Source organism: Schistocerca piceifrons, chromosome 1 (assembly GCF_021461385.2).
Source record: "Schistocerca piceifrons isolate TAMUIC-IGC-003096 chromosome 1, iqSchPice1.1, whole genome shotgun sequence".
NCBI lineage: Eukaryota > Metazoa > Arthropoda > Insecta > Orthoptera > Acrididae > Schistocerca > Schistocerca piceifrons.
Genome location: NC_060138.1, coordinates 1149207284 through 1149219488, shown reverse-complemented (window position 1 = coordinate 1149219488; position 12205 = coordinate 1149207284). Strand labels below are relative to the sequence as shown.

General features: G+C 39.4%; 1 non-coding gene across 1 annotated transcript; it reads left to right on the top strand.

Moving 5' to 3' along the window:
• Nucleotides 1-8818: 8818 nt before the first annotated feature.
• On the top strand, nt 8819-8893 carry Trnap-cgg. The gene has a single exon. It is a non-coding gene; the product is annotated as a tRNA-Pro (tRNA).
• The last annotated feature ends 3312 nt before the right edge of the window (nt 8894-12205 follow it).

Genomic DNA, 12205 nt, shown 5'->3' with positions numbered 1-12205 from the left:
TAGTTAGCAAATGAAAGATTTTGATAGAGAACAAACAATGTATTACCTTACTAGTGTTCAAAAGTCATAATATATATATAGCAGTTCATGACATCCATTCTTACAAATGTACTGTTTCTGATGGACACACGTCCAGATCATCCGCTCTCAAAAATCCGCCATCTCACTTCCCCACATCCACCACTGCTGCGGCTCACCTCCAACTGCGCAACGCTACGCGCTGTTAACAGCCAACTGCCCAGCACTACAATAGCCAACAACAATGCAAACCAGCCACAGACTGCACACAGCACAGCCAGTGATTTTCATACAGAGTGCTACTTGGCGTTACCAATAAAAAAACCTATACAGCCTACTTACATAGTCCTCATGCTCCCCACAAAACATTTTTACAAATCGTTATGGGCAGTGGCCAATACAGATTTGAAAATTTTTTTCATAATTACAATAACAAAGAAGTCAAATGCACACACGTATTGATACAATGTTGGTCAAAAGCTAAAATTTTCTCACAGTCCATAAAGATCGTTCATCACAGTAAAATAGCAGTGGTTTTTTTTCTCAAAGTCTAAGCAGTAAAAGAAAATGCACACGGAAGTAGTGGATTTCCATGCAGTCTTGAAGAAGTAGTGTTGTCCTTCCAATGGAAAGAGAGTACTGACTCTTGACTTGCAGACAGGTAATGGGACACACCAGAGCAAACCCACAGCAGAGTCAGTCGAAGTTTTGAAGAATATTGGTAGGTAGGTCATCACAGAACAGATCACTGTAGTCCTGGTAGAGAGTATGGTATTGGTGGGCCATCAAAGGTGCAGACCCACTGCAGTCCTTGTAGAAATAATGGTATTGGTGGGCCATCGAAGGTGCAGACCCACTGAAGTCCTTGTAGAGACGGCCAGCACCCATCTGTTTCGACAGTGCAGGTGCACAATCACCATCGAAGAGTCTTGCAGAGAATATAGAAAGTCCATAAACCACTACTTGTGTACTCACAAAACTTTTTGGAATGTCCTTAGAACCAGCAATGCTGTTAATCAGTCCCTTGCTGAATTATTAACACAAGTGCAAGCACTAACAGTCCTCTTTTTTTTCACATATTGTGCATATACTATGACCAACGATATGTGTGCAGTGAAATGAATGCTTACAAGTTACTTAATTTGATAAACTGGTGTCAATTACAATTTTATAACAAGAGAATACAATTACAGAGATACAGAAAACATCATTAAAAACATAATAATACAGGTAACATTTGTAGTAATACAGGCTTTACAAAAGAATAGAAATAAATATATACATCAGTGTTACAGGAATTATGACATAAGTAAATATGTAAAATAATGAGAATAGTTTTCGAAACATTAATTTCACATATGAGCATTGAAACAGAACAGAATTAATAATGTCTAAACATCTCTACAAAGTAAATAACATAGTATTAGAAAAATTCTACAACATAACTCTCATCAGCTATACACATAAAGATAGGAAAACCACAAATAAACAAGGGTACACAAACACATAGCAGAATAACACAAGAGGAAAGTGCAGGGTTTGTTTTCAGTGTAGCATTTGGTACTGCAGTCCAACCCAAAACTTCATTCCATAGATCTTTCATCTTATTTCAACATTTGTTTCCACCAAAAAAAATTCTATCCAAGCATGCTTTCTGTATTTATATGTTCACATTTTTCTTACCTCATTATTTATTTTCCATTATCTTACCTCATCATTTACTTCCAAGAAAATCCTACCTAAACCTGTTGTCCCTAAACCCTATATTTTTGTTCATATCCTCTTTCAAAATACTTTTTTTGCCAAACCATTTTCTTATAGCTTCTCAATGCATTTCTTTCCATTCATCTCAACTCGTTCTCTTATATAGCCTACCCCATCTTAAGCTACCTTAAATCTACTGAGCTCAGATGCTAAACTAAGGGACGAGGTAATGCAACAGTGCAAAACAATTAACACAAACAGCAATGACAAAAAATGCAAATTGGCGAAGCAACCAGCATAAATTAGCAAAGCAAATGCAATATTACAACTAATATAAGGCAATGTGCAGCAAACAAGAAAAATAAATCCGTAGTAAAACTGGATTAACAGAGTAATACAAAGTCAAATTCAGTGACAATATGCCTGGCAAACAGCAGCAGCAAATGCAATAACTTATATCTAAACATGACAAAGCTCAAGCAGAAAAAATATTACAGTAAAGATGGCCATGTCTAATACCTATGTCACATTAACACTAGAGTGATGCATCACGATAACTTACTCTAGCAGACAAGTTACCAAATCGTAAAAAAATCATTTATGCAATTCCTGTGAAGGGCAATGTCTATTTGTGTTCCCCCTTTTTTTAAGGAAGTAGATCATAAAATTATTGTTTAATGGATCTGTAGGCAGAAAATGTTTTCATTAGTACAACTATTAAATTTTATATTAACCAGTGCTGCAGTGCAGCTAGAAACTAGATATTAAACAAAATAAACAATCTCTCAACTAGAAAGACAATAGATATAAAATGTTTCTCATCATTTCATTAGGCATTTTAAATGTTGTGGGTTGGCAGGATAGCCAACACCGGGTTACTAGAGGAAGCTGAAAGGCACACGTTTTAGCTCACTCAGGCTGGCGTGAGGTCCGGAACAGGACAAGGAAATTAGACTTTAGGAAAAACGGACGTAGCTGGTGGAATACCTAACTTTAATCCATAAATGATGAACGTCGCTCTTGACGGTACGTTATTCATAATATCAATAGTAACTGAACATGGCGCCTTGCTAGGTCATAGCAAATGACATAGCTGAAGGCTACGCTAACTATTGTCTCGGCAAATGAGAGCGTATTTTGTCAGTGAACCATCGCTAGCAAAGACGGTTGTACAACTGAGGCGAGTGCTAGGAAGTCTCTCTAGACCTGCCGTGTGGCGGCGCTCGGTCTGCAATCACCGATAGTGGCGACACGCGGGGCCGACGTATATACCGGACCGCGGCCGATTTAAAGGCTACCACCTAGCAAGTGTGGTGTCTGGCGGTGACACCACAGTAAACATCATAAATTAAGAGCTCCACAGTGCAATCATATGTTTTCAAGTTTGAGCGTGTCGTATTTGCGATGCTTCCTACGAAGGAATGTCAATAGCGAGGATAATGGCCTCTTTTTTTCGCCACCTGTGCCTCTGAAAGGCACACACTAATGACTTTTTTCCAGGCAACTGCCGCGCAGCTGGGTGCCCACGACGCATTACGTGAAGTTGGTCACTTAACTTTCTTACTGAAATATTTACGACACCAGTTTGCACTACAGTGACAGTCTCATATAAAAATTTCACAAGTCGACAGTTTGCGTTGCAAATCTGAAGAAACAAAATCCTATAAATATAACAGTGTCCAAAAAATTTTCTCCGGCATTGTGATACATTCATGCATTTACACACATTTCATAACTCCTAAAGTACGATTCTTGGTTTCCAACATCCTTTTTCACAAATCAGAGTCCCTAGCCACTACTCATTATTCCTTACCTTGTTACACATATACATATTCGTCGACACTTCTTCAATATTTCATCATAATAAATACATAGCATAATCAAATTCCTCATATAGCATCAGCTTATTGATCATAAACATACCTCAACAGCATAATACACATCGTCGTCATAAAAATATCATAACACCTCAGTCAAATCTCTAAAACGCCGTAGCTTTCTGCAATAATGTCAAAACCTACAAAAAAATTCTCTGCTCATTTCAATAGTGTCATCTACCTCAAACGTACTTTAAAAATCACAATCCCATACCAAATACATCATTCAAAGCTCTCATAGCATCACAATGGTTCCAAAAAAGTATGAACAGTTCACAAAGTACAGATGAAATACAATTTCATAAGTGTGAAGTTATCCAACTGTGTAATTGCGTAAACATGTGTCACTGACGTAGTAAAAAAAATGTTTATCTCTCAGTTAAATGATCAGATAGCTGTGTAATTCATGTGTTAGAGAAATATGGTACCGATGTGTAAAGTTATATAAGTAAATACCATATTAGCTAGGGCTCCTTGTGCTTGCCAAACACATGGTACGCAAAGTAAGCGTGTAACCCCCTGAGAATTAATGTAATTATACCCTCAGGTGTTACAGATTACAGCAATGGAATGAAATGTATCAGGGAAAACCTTGTAATTCAAAAATCTTTAAAAATAAACGTTTGAAGTACAAAATTAATCACTTAGATACGTGTCCTTTAGCGCTAAACTGTGCGTTTTGTTGTAAGATAATCTCTGTCACTACTTAACGGTAAAAATGTGCTAAGTGTAGTAATTATCGTCGTCCGTAAGCAAAGTTCTGTAGAAGTCAATGTACTTATCTTGTAATCAACAAAAGTGAAATGCTATGTGTATAGATATCGTAGTTATTACGTACAGTACCGTGATCAAGAAAGTACTATACTGTAATGTATTGTTGTGCTACAAAAAAGGCTGTCTCATTGTAGCTATACCACAAAAGCTACTACTAAAACATGTTTTACTTTCCAGAAGAATTCAGAAAAACTGTGCAGATATAAAACAGATACACCGCAAAAGCAACAATGTAATTCGTGTCACATATTAGTAGCGTCATGATATAGCCGTGTAGCTGTCAAAGAAACCAAATACTAAGTCATCAGTAATCTCACATAAAGTACCTCAAATAAAGAATGTCTTTTCAAGTAAACCAAAATGTTGCATTAAAATCTCATTAACAATATACATTCTAAGTATGTAAGCCATATACTCGTTACGTAATCGTGCAACTAACAAGGAAGAATGTACAAATAACAACACTGTGTCGTCTGTTCACTATAACAATGAATTCGTAATTACTTGTCTAAGTTCCCTAGGTTCTTGACTGGATAGTTAACTTTAAAACATAGTTGCATGTTAACAGTTTGTAAGTGTGACAAAGAGTACCAGTAACGCGAAGTGAAAAATTTTATAGCAAAGACTAAGTTAAAAAGCAGATTATCATTCAAGAAATGTAGTGTAAACCTTTACTCTTCCTAGAAAGCAGAGTTTCAACTTCAAAGCAATTTTCATGTTGTATACATCGGTAAGGAATGCTAAAATTTTTCTCAAGGTTAGCGTCTATGTTATTTTTCTCTGAGGCAGCCGGCGCACGTGGCTGCCTGCAGTGCGAGTCATTGTCTGTCTCTTTGTTGGCGCGCGTCGTTATTGGGATTTGGAGATCTAACTTCTACAAATTCACCTTGACGAGAAGGCCCTGCCCTGTTTGAATCTCACCAGTTCTGATGAAATTCAGGTCTGTCATTATGATTATATCGTCTGTCGTCATGTCAGTAGATTCCATAATTTCTTGCTTGTTGGTCACATGGTGAAGAATTTCCCCCGGAATCGTAACTTCGTGGTGGACCATTGCATCTGAAATTGTTCTGTCTCACTTGATAATAATTATTTTGGTTCCCATATCGTTTGTTTCTCTGATTGTCTCTGTTATAGTCATAACCATGGAGAGGTGATCTTTCCCTGTAATTATTACTACTCTGCCAACGGTTGTCATGCGGGTGGTGTCTGTTTTGGTCACGATTTGTGTTGTGAGAATAGCCTTGTCGTGTCCAGTTATTATTTCTTTCATCATGGAATTGCGACGGATGTGACCTATAATTGTTGTGTTTCTGTTTTCGCGTTCCGCGATTGCCAGTGTCAATTTCTAATTCTTCTAAGAGTCCCTGAAAAGCTTCTATGTCGTCTTCGCAACATCCTACCAAAATAATATGTCATAAATGTTCAGGTAATTTGATTAAGCAAATGCGGATGAGTTCTGAGGGGCTGTATGGGTTTGACAGGTACTGATTCTTGTGCAACATGTCTTCAAAATATTTCACAAGACTGGAGAATTCAGATTGTTTCATCATTATGATGCTATGTTTTACTCGGTCTTGTGTAGCTTGAGACCAATATGCTGAGAGGAAGGCATGATAAAATTCTCCTTCACTGTGGCAATCGTGAATGACCGATCGCATTCTTACAGCTGGTTCATTCTCTAAGTAGCCACACATAAATTCTGATCTATGCTCTAATGACCAGTTGGGAGGAAAACAATGAGAGAATTGATGAAGCCACGCTTGTGGATGAATGTCGTTGCCAGAATTCTTAAATGTTTTAAATTTACGTGTAGTAATGAACAGCTTATAGTCAAAATCATCGTGTCGGCGAGTCGCATATCGGTCATTGTTACGTCGTGTCGGCGGTTCAATGTGAAAATTCGGTGCACCTTGCCAATTTCTTTCATAATTTCCGAAATAGCCGGTGTTATTATTTTGTGGCTGTTCCGTATTTCTATGTCCCTCTTCCTGTATTGGAGCGCGAGTGTCCTCTGAAATAAGTAATTCTTGTATTACCTGTGTCAGCTGATATTGTACTTCCCAGATTTCTCTTTTGTGTTGCGTATTAATTTAATTCTGATTTTGTTTGAATTTCCTAATTTGTTCGCACTCTACTGTGTCATTAAAGACTACCGGTTTTGTGTCATTCAGATTATCATCTACCTTCGTAGATAAATTATTTAGCTGATCCGAAAGTTCAACTACTTTATCTGATAATGAACTAATTTCCACCATGTGTCTTTCTGAACCAATTTTCAGAGAATCTACTGTGTCCTTTAAATTTTCCTGAGTTTTTGCAAGTTGCGTAACCGAATCGGTAGATGCAAGTGAGTCAGTTTTAGCTTGCAAGGTCTCATGATTTTCATGAACAATAGTTTGCAGTTCTTTTATGGCTGCTTCGTGATTCTGTAATGCATTTTCATGACGCGAAAAAATAGGTTGAAAATGCTCACAAATTTGTGTTTGTACGTCATTACAGACTTTTTGACATTTAGATTCAATCTTATGTAACTCAGTAGTTAAATCTTCACGTTTTTGTTCAAGCGTGGTATCTAACTTCCGAAGATTTTGTTCCATTGTGTCTAACTTTTGAAGATTTTGTCCCATTTGTTTATGATTTTGTTCAAGCGTTGTGTCTAACTTTTGTAGCCTTTGTCCCATTTGTTGCATTAACTGTAATAACAATACACTGGTGTCTGAAACATGTTCCTCAGTGCTATTCGGCAGTGCATTTGAACCGGCAATATTCGCATTTTGAAAAGCAGAAAATGTGTCTTGACTTATTTGAGAAAACGGTGAGGACGCAAAACCTGAATCTACAGTATTTGCAAGATTGTGTCCTGTCATTTCGGAATCATGAGGCGAGCTGTTGCCGACCGATCGATCGATAATGCTTCCCTGTTCACTAATTGTTTCACTGTCTACGCCATTATTTGCAGCCCGCTCCATTTCCCTATGCACAATTACCAAATTGCTACTTTGAACATTAGTTAATTCATTACTCGGTGGCGCTAACACACTGCTTTCGTCTTCACTGTCATTTCTCAGTTTACTTTGGAGCCTAGTATTACGTTTTTCACACGATATTATTGTCACTATATTTCACACGATAACAGAGAAAAGCACAATTTGAAGAGCAAAAATAAGAGAACACATTAACATAGCACTGAAAATAATATGTAGTTAATTGCAAGCGCAGCTGCAAAATACCTGGTGCAAATCTACATGCACGCCACAACTGTTTTACTGAACAACAATGAAAAACTACAACTACAAAGGAAATTCTCTCTATGATTATGCGCTAGCAATAAACAATAGGTACACTAATTACATAAACTACAAGAAAAAAATCAGAAGATTCCAGTGAGGTATCCTCGGCTAGGGGTCGACGTATGAAACGTCCCCTTAGAAAAATTGTACATGACTGTGTTTAAATTGACACACCATATTTTTTTAGCGCAACGCAATCTGACTTTCAATAATCCCTACAAACGAATGGCCCTGACCTATACCTTTCACAAATCACTTACCTCACAAAAATCTTCGTTACTCGAACTACTGCAATACAGCGAACGCCACTACTCCCAGCTAAATAAAAGATTCAAACTACTGAAGGCACTAACTACTGATAGGCATAATGAGATTTTCACTCTGCAGCGGAGTGTGCGCTGATATGAAACTTCCTGGCAGATTAAAACTGTGTGCCCGACCGAGACTCGAACTCGGGACCTTTGCCTTTCGCGGGCAAGTGCTCTACAACTGAGCTACCGAAGCACGACTCACGCCCGGTACTCACAGCTTTACTTCTGCCAGTACCTCGTCTCCTACCTTCCAAACTTTACAGAAGCTCTCCTGCGAACGTTGCAGAACTAGCACTCCTGAAAGAAAGGATATTTCGGAGACATGGCTTAGCCACAGCCTGGGGGATGTTTCCAGAATGAGATTTTCACTCTGCAGCAGAGTGTGCGCTGATATGAAACTTGCTGGCAGATTAAAACTGTGTGCCCGACCGAGACTCGAACTCGGGACCTTTGCATTTCGCGGGCAAGGGCTCTACCAACTAACCTACAGAAGCACGACTCACGCCCGGTACTCACAGCTTTACTTCTGCCAGTACCTCGTCTCCTACCTTCCAAACTTTACAGAAGCTCTCCTGCGAAACTTGCAGAACTAGCACTCCTGAAAGAAAGGATATTTCGGAGACATGGCTTAGCCACAGCCTGGGGGATGTTTCCAGAATGAGATTTTCACTCTGCAGCGGAGTGTGCGCTGATATGAAACTTGCTGGCAGATTAAAACTGTGTGCCCGACCGAGACTCGAACTCGGGACCTTTGCCTTTCGCAGGAGAGCTTCTGTAAAGTTTGGAAGGTAGGAGACGAGGTACTGGCAGAAGCAAAGCTGTGAGTACCGGGCGTGAGTCGTGCTTCGGTAGCTCAGTTGGTAGAGCACTTGCCCGCGGAAGGCAAAGGTCCCGAGTTCGAGTCTCGGTCGGGCACACAGTTTTAATCTGCCAGGAAGTTACTGATAGGCATAGTTAGCAAATGAAAGATTTTGATAGAGAACAAACAATGTATTTACCTTACTAGTGTTCAAAAGTCGTAATATATATATATAGCAGTTCATGATATCCATTCTTACAAATGTACTGGTTCTGGTGGACACACATCCAGTCATCCGCTCTCAAACATCCGCCGCCTCACTTCCCCACATCCACCACTGCTGGCGGCTCACCTCCAACTGCGCAACGCTACGCGCTGTTAACAGCCAACTGCCCAACACTACAATAGCCAACAATAATGCAAACCAGGCACAGACTGCACACAGCACAACCAGTGATTTTCATACAGAGCGCTACGTGGCGTTACCAATTAAAAAACCTTTACAGCCTACTTCCAAACATTATAAATCACCTTGAAGAAAATGATTTGATACATAACCAACACGGAATCAGAAAATATCGTTCTTGTGCAACACAGCTAGCTCTTTATTCCCATGAAGTAAGAGTGCTGTCGACAAGGGATCTCAGATCGATTCCATATTCCTAGATTTCCAGAAGGCTTTTGATGCCGTTCCTCACAAGTGACTATTAATCAAATTGTGTGCATATGGAGAGGTCAGAGTTCGTAGTGATAGACGTAATTCATCGAGTAGAACAGAAGTGGTATCTGACGTTCCTCAAGGTAGTGTCATAGGCCCTCTGCTGTTCCTGATTTACATAAATGATGTAGGTGATAATCTGAGCAGCTCCCTTGGATTATTTGCAGATGACCCTGTAATTTACCGTCTAGTAAAATTATCAGACGATCAATTCCAATTACAAAATGATCTAGAGAGAATTTTTGTATGGTGCGAAGAGTGGCAATTGGCACTAAAGAAAGAAAAGTGCGAGGTCATCCACATGAGTACTAAAGGAAATCCGATAAATTTGGGCTATACGATAAATCGCACAAATCTAAGGGCTGTCAATTCGACTAAATACCTAGGAATTACAATTACGAGCAACTTAAATTGGAAAGACCACATAGATAATATTGTGGGGGAAGGTGAAACAAAAACTGCGCTTTGTTGGCAGAACACTTAGAAGATGCGACGTCCGAATATTTTTGCGCGGTATGAGATCCTTACCAGGTAGGATTGACGGAGGACATAGAAAAAGTGCAAAGAAGGGCAGCTCGTTCGTTGTTATCGCGCAATAGGGGTGAGAGTGTCACTGCTATGATACGCGAGTTGGGGTGGCAGTCACTGAAACAAAGGCAGTTTTCTTTGCGGCGAGATCTATTTATGAAATTTCAATCACCAACTTTCTCTTCCGAATGCAAAAATATTTTGTTGACACCCACCTACGTAGGGAGAAATGATCATCATAATAAAATAAGAGAAATCGGAGCTCGAACAGAAAGATTTAGGTGTTCCTTTTTTCCACGCGCCATTCGAGAGTGGAACGGTAGAGACGTAGTATGAAAATGGTTCGATGAACCCTCTGCCAGGCTCTTAAGTGTGAATTGCTGAGTAACCATGTAGATGTAGAAAATCTGTGACTAGATCGAGGACTTTTTTTTTTGTACGGAGGACACAGCATGTTATCTTGGATCGAGAGTCATCGACAGATGTACTTCTCATGTGCTCTAGGGAAGTGTGTTGGTACTCTTGCTCTAAATGTTGTATATTAACGACATCACAGACAATATTAATAATAACATCAATTCTTTCGCAGATGATGAAGTTATCGATAATAAAGTACTCGCTGAAAAAACTGCACAATTTGTAGTCAAATCTTGATTGGATTTCGAAGTGTTGAAAAGATTGGCAACTTGCTTTAAATGTTCAAAAATGTAAAATGGTGCACTTCACAAATGAAAAGACGTAGTATGCTGTGAATACAATACTAACGAGTCACTGTTGGAACACGTCAACTCATGTAAATACCAGGATGGAACATTTCGTAGGGATATAAAATGTAACGATCGCATCAGCACAGGACATGGCCGTAATTTTTACAATGTATTCCTAAAATCCCGATCTCAAACAGCTTCGAAAATTTTCTGCTTATATTTATCCGTTTCCGAGATACAGAGCTTCAGTGTTACCTTACCTGCAATAAGCAAGTAAACTCCGGTGAAACGGTAGTTTATAAAGTGACGCAACAAGAAGAAATACGCTGTTAATTGACTCCTTTATTATCTGGTAACTCCATGTTGTAGTCCTGAAGGACATGCATTTTTTTTTTTTTTTTTGCACGTAAAATCCAGTATAAGCTGTAAAATCAGTTCTGCATTATCTCAGATTCACAAAAGCAAACTATCTAAATTTTACTCACCAGGACATTTCTTTTCATATGAGTTAACATGCCCTGCTTCAGCAGGGAGAAGAAGGGACCAGCGGAAAAATGCTCCTATCGGAGCCCAAAAAATGCTAATATGTTCCTGTGTGCTTAACAGACTGGCTGAAAAGTGGGGTACCAGCTGCGTCATTCTACCTTCCTCGCCATCTTAAAAATTTTTCCCAAAAATTTTGGTATTCGAACTTATTGGCGCTTTTTTGTACTGTAAGAGAAGAATGAAGTGGCAGTGGCAAAGAGCCGGAAAGCTAATAAATACTGGATTTTAGAAAGGTGTTAAATAAGTGAATTTTCGGATTTTAATTTAAGACTGCTTAAGGCACTATCTTGAAAATATTCACGTAAAAACTCGGCTGAAGGCCACATACTGAACATCAAAGAACTGAAGGCTTAAGGCCTTATTTTAAACTTAAAACAAACTAAATAGACGGCTGAAGGCCTCGCAAAGTACTTCAGACTAATCTAAAACCAACAGAGCAGTACTGCTCGGAAGTGTTCCAATGGTCGTCCCGAAGAGGTAACTTTAACGTAACGTTAGTTGAGATAGGCAGCCAAGTAAGATCAAATGATTGGATGGCAACCCGACCCAGGGACGGCTAAAGGACCGACCAACAACCTAATCAGTTCCCTTCCGCCCGAACAACGGCACGACAACGGAAAATGTCACTAAGGACGAAGATACCAGCAGCACTACGTCTTCAAATACTGGCGTCTAAACAAAGCCAAGACACAATACCCACCCAAAAATATGAACAAACACAGAGGCTGTCGAACTACGCGACGTGCCGGACAGCATCAACACGGCGAGGAAACAAACACTAGCTGCTCTGTCCCAACCGACCGACTGCCTACTCCAGTACGCAGACAGCATTCATAACTGCTCAGTGGAGATCACAGAAGCTACACATAGTCCCACGTAAACACTTGCACCAATAACTCCGACAATCCTAAAACCAGTCACTGTGGAACA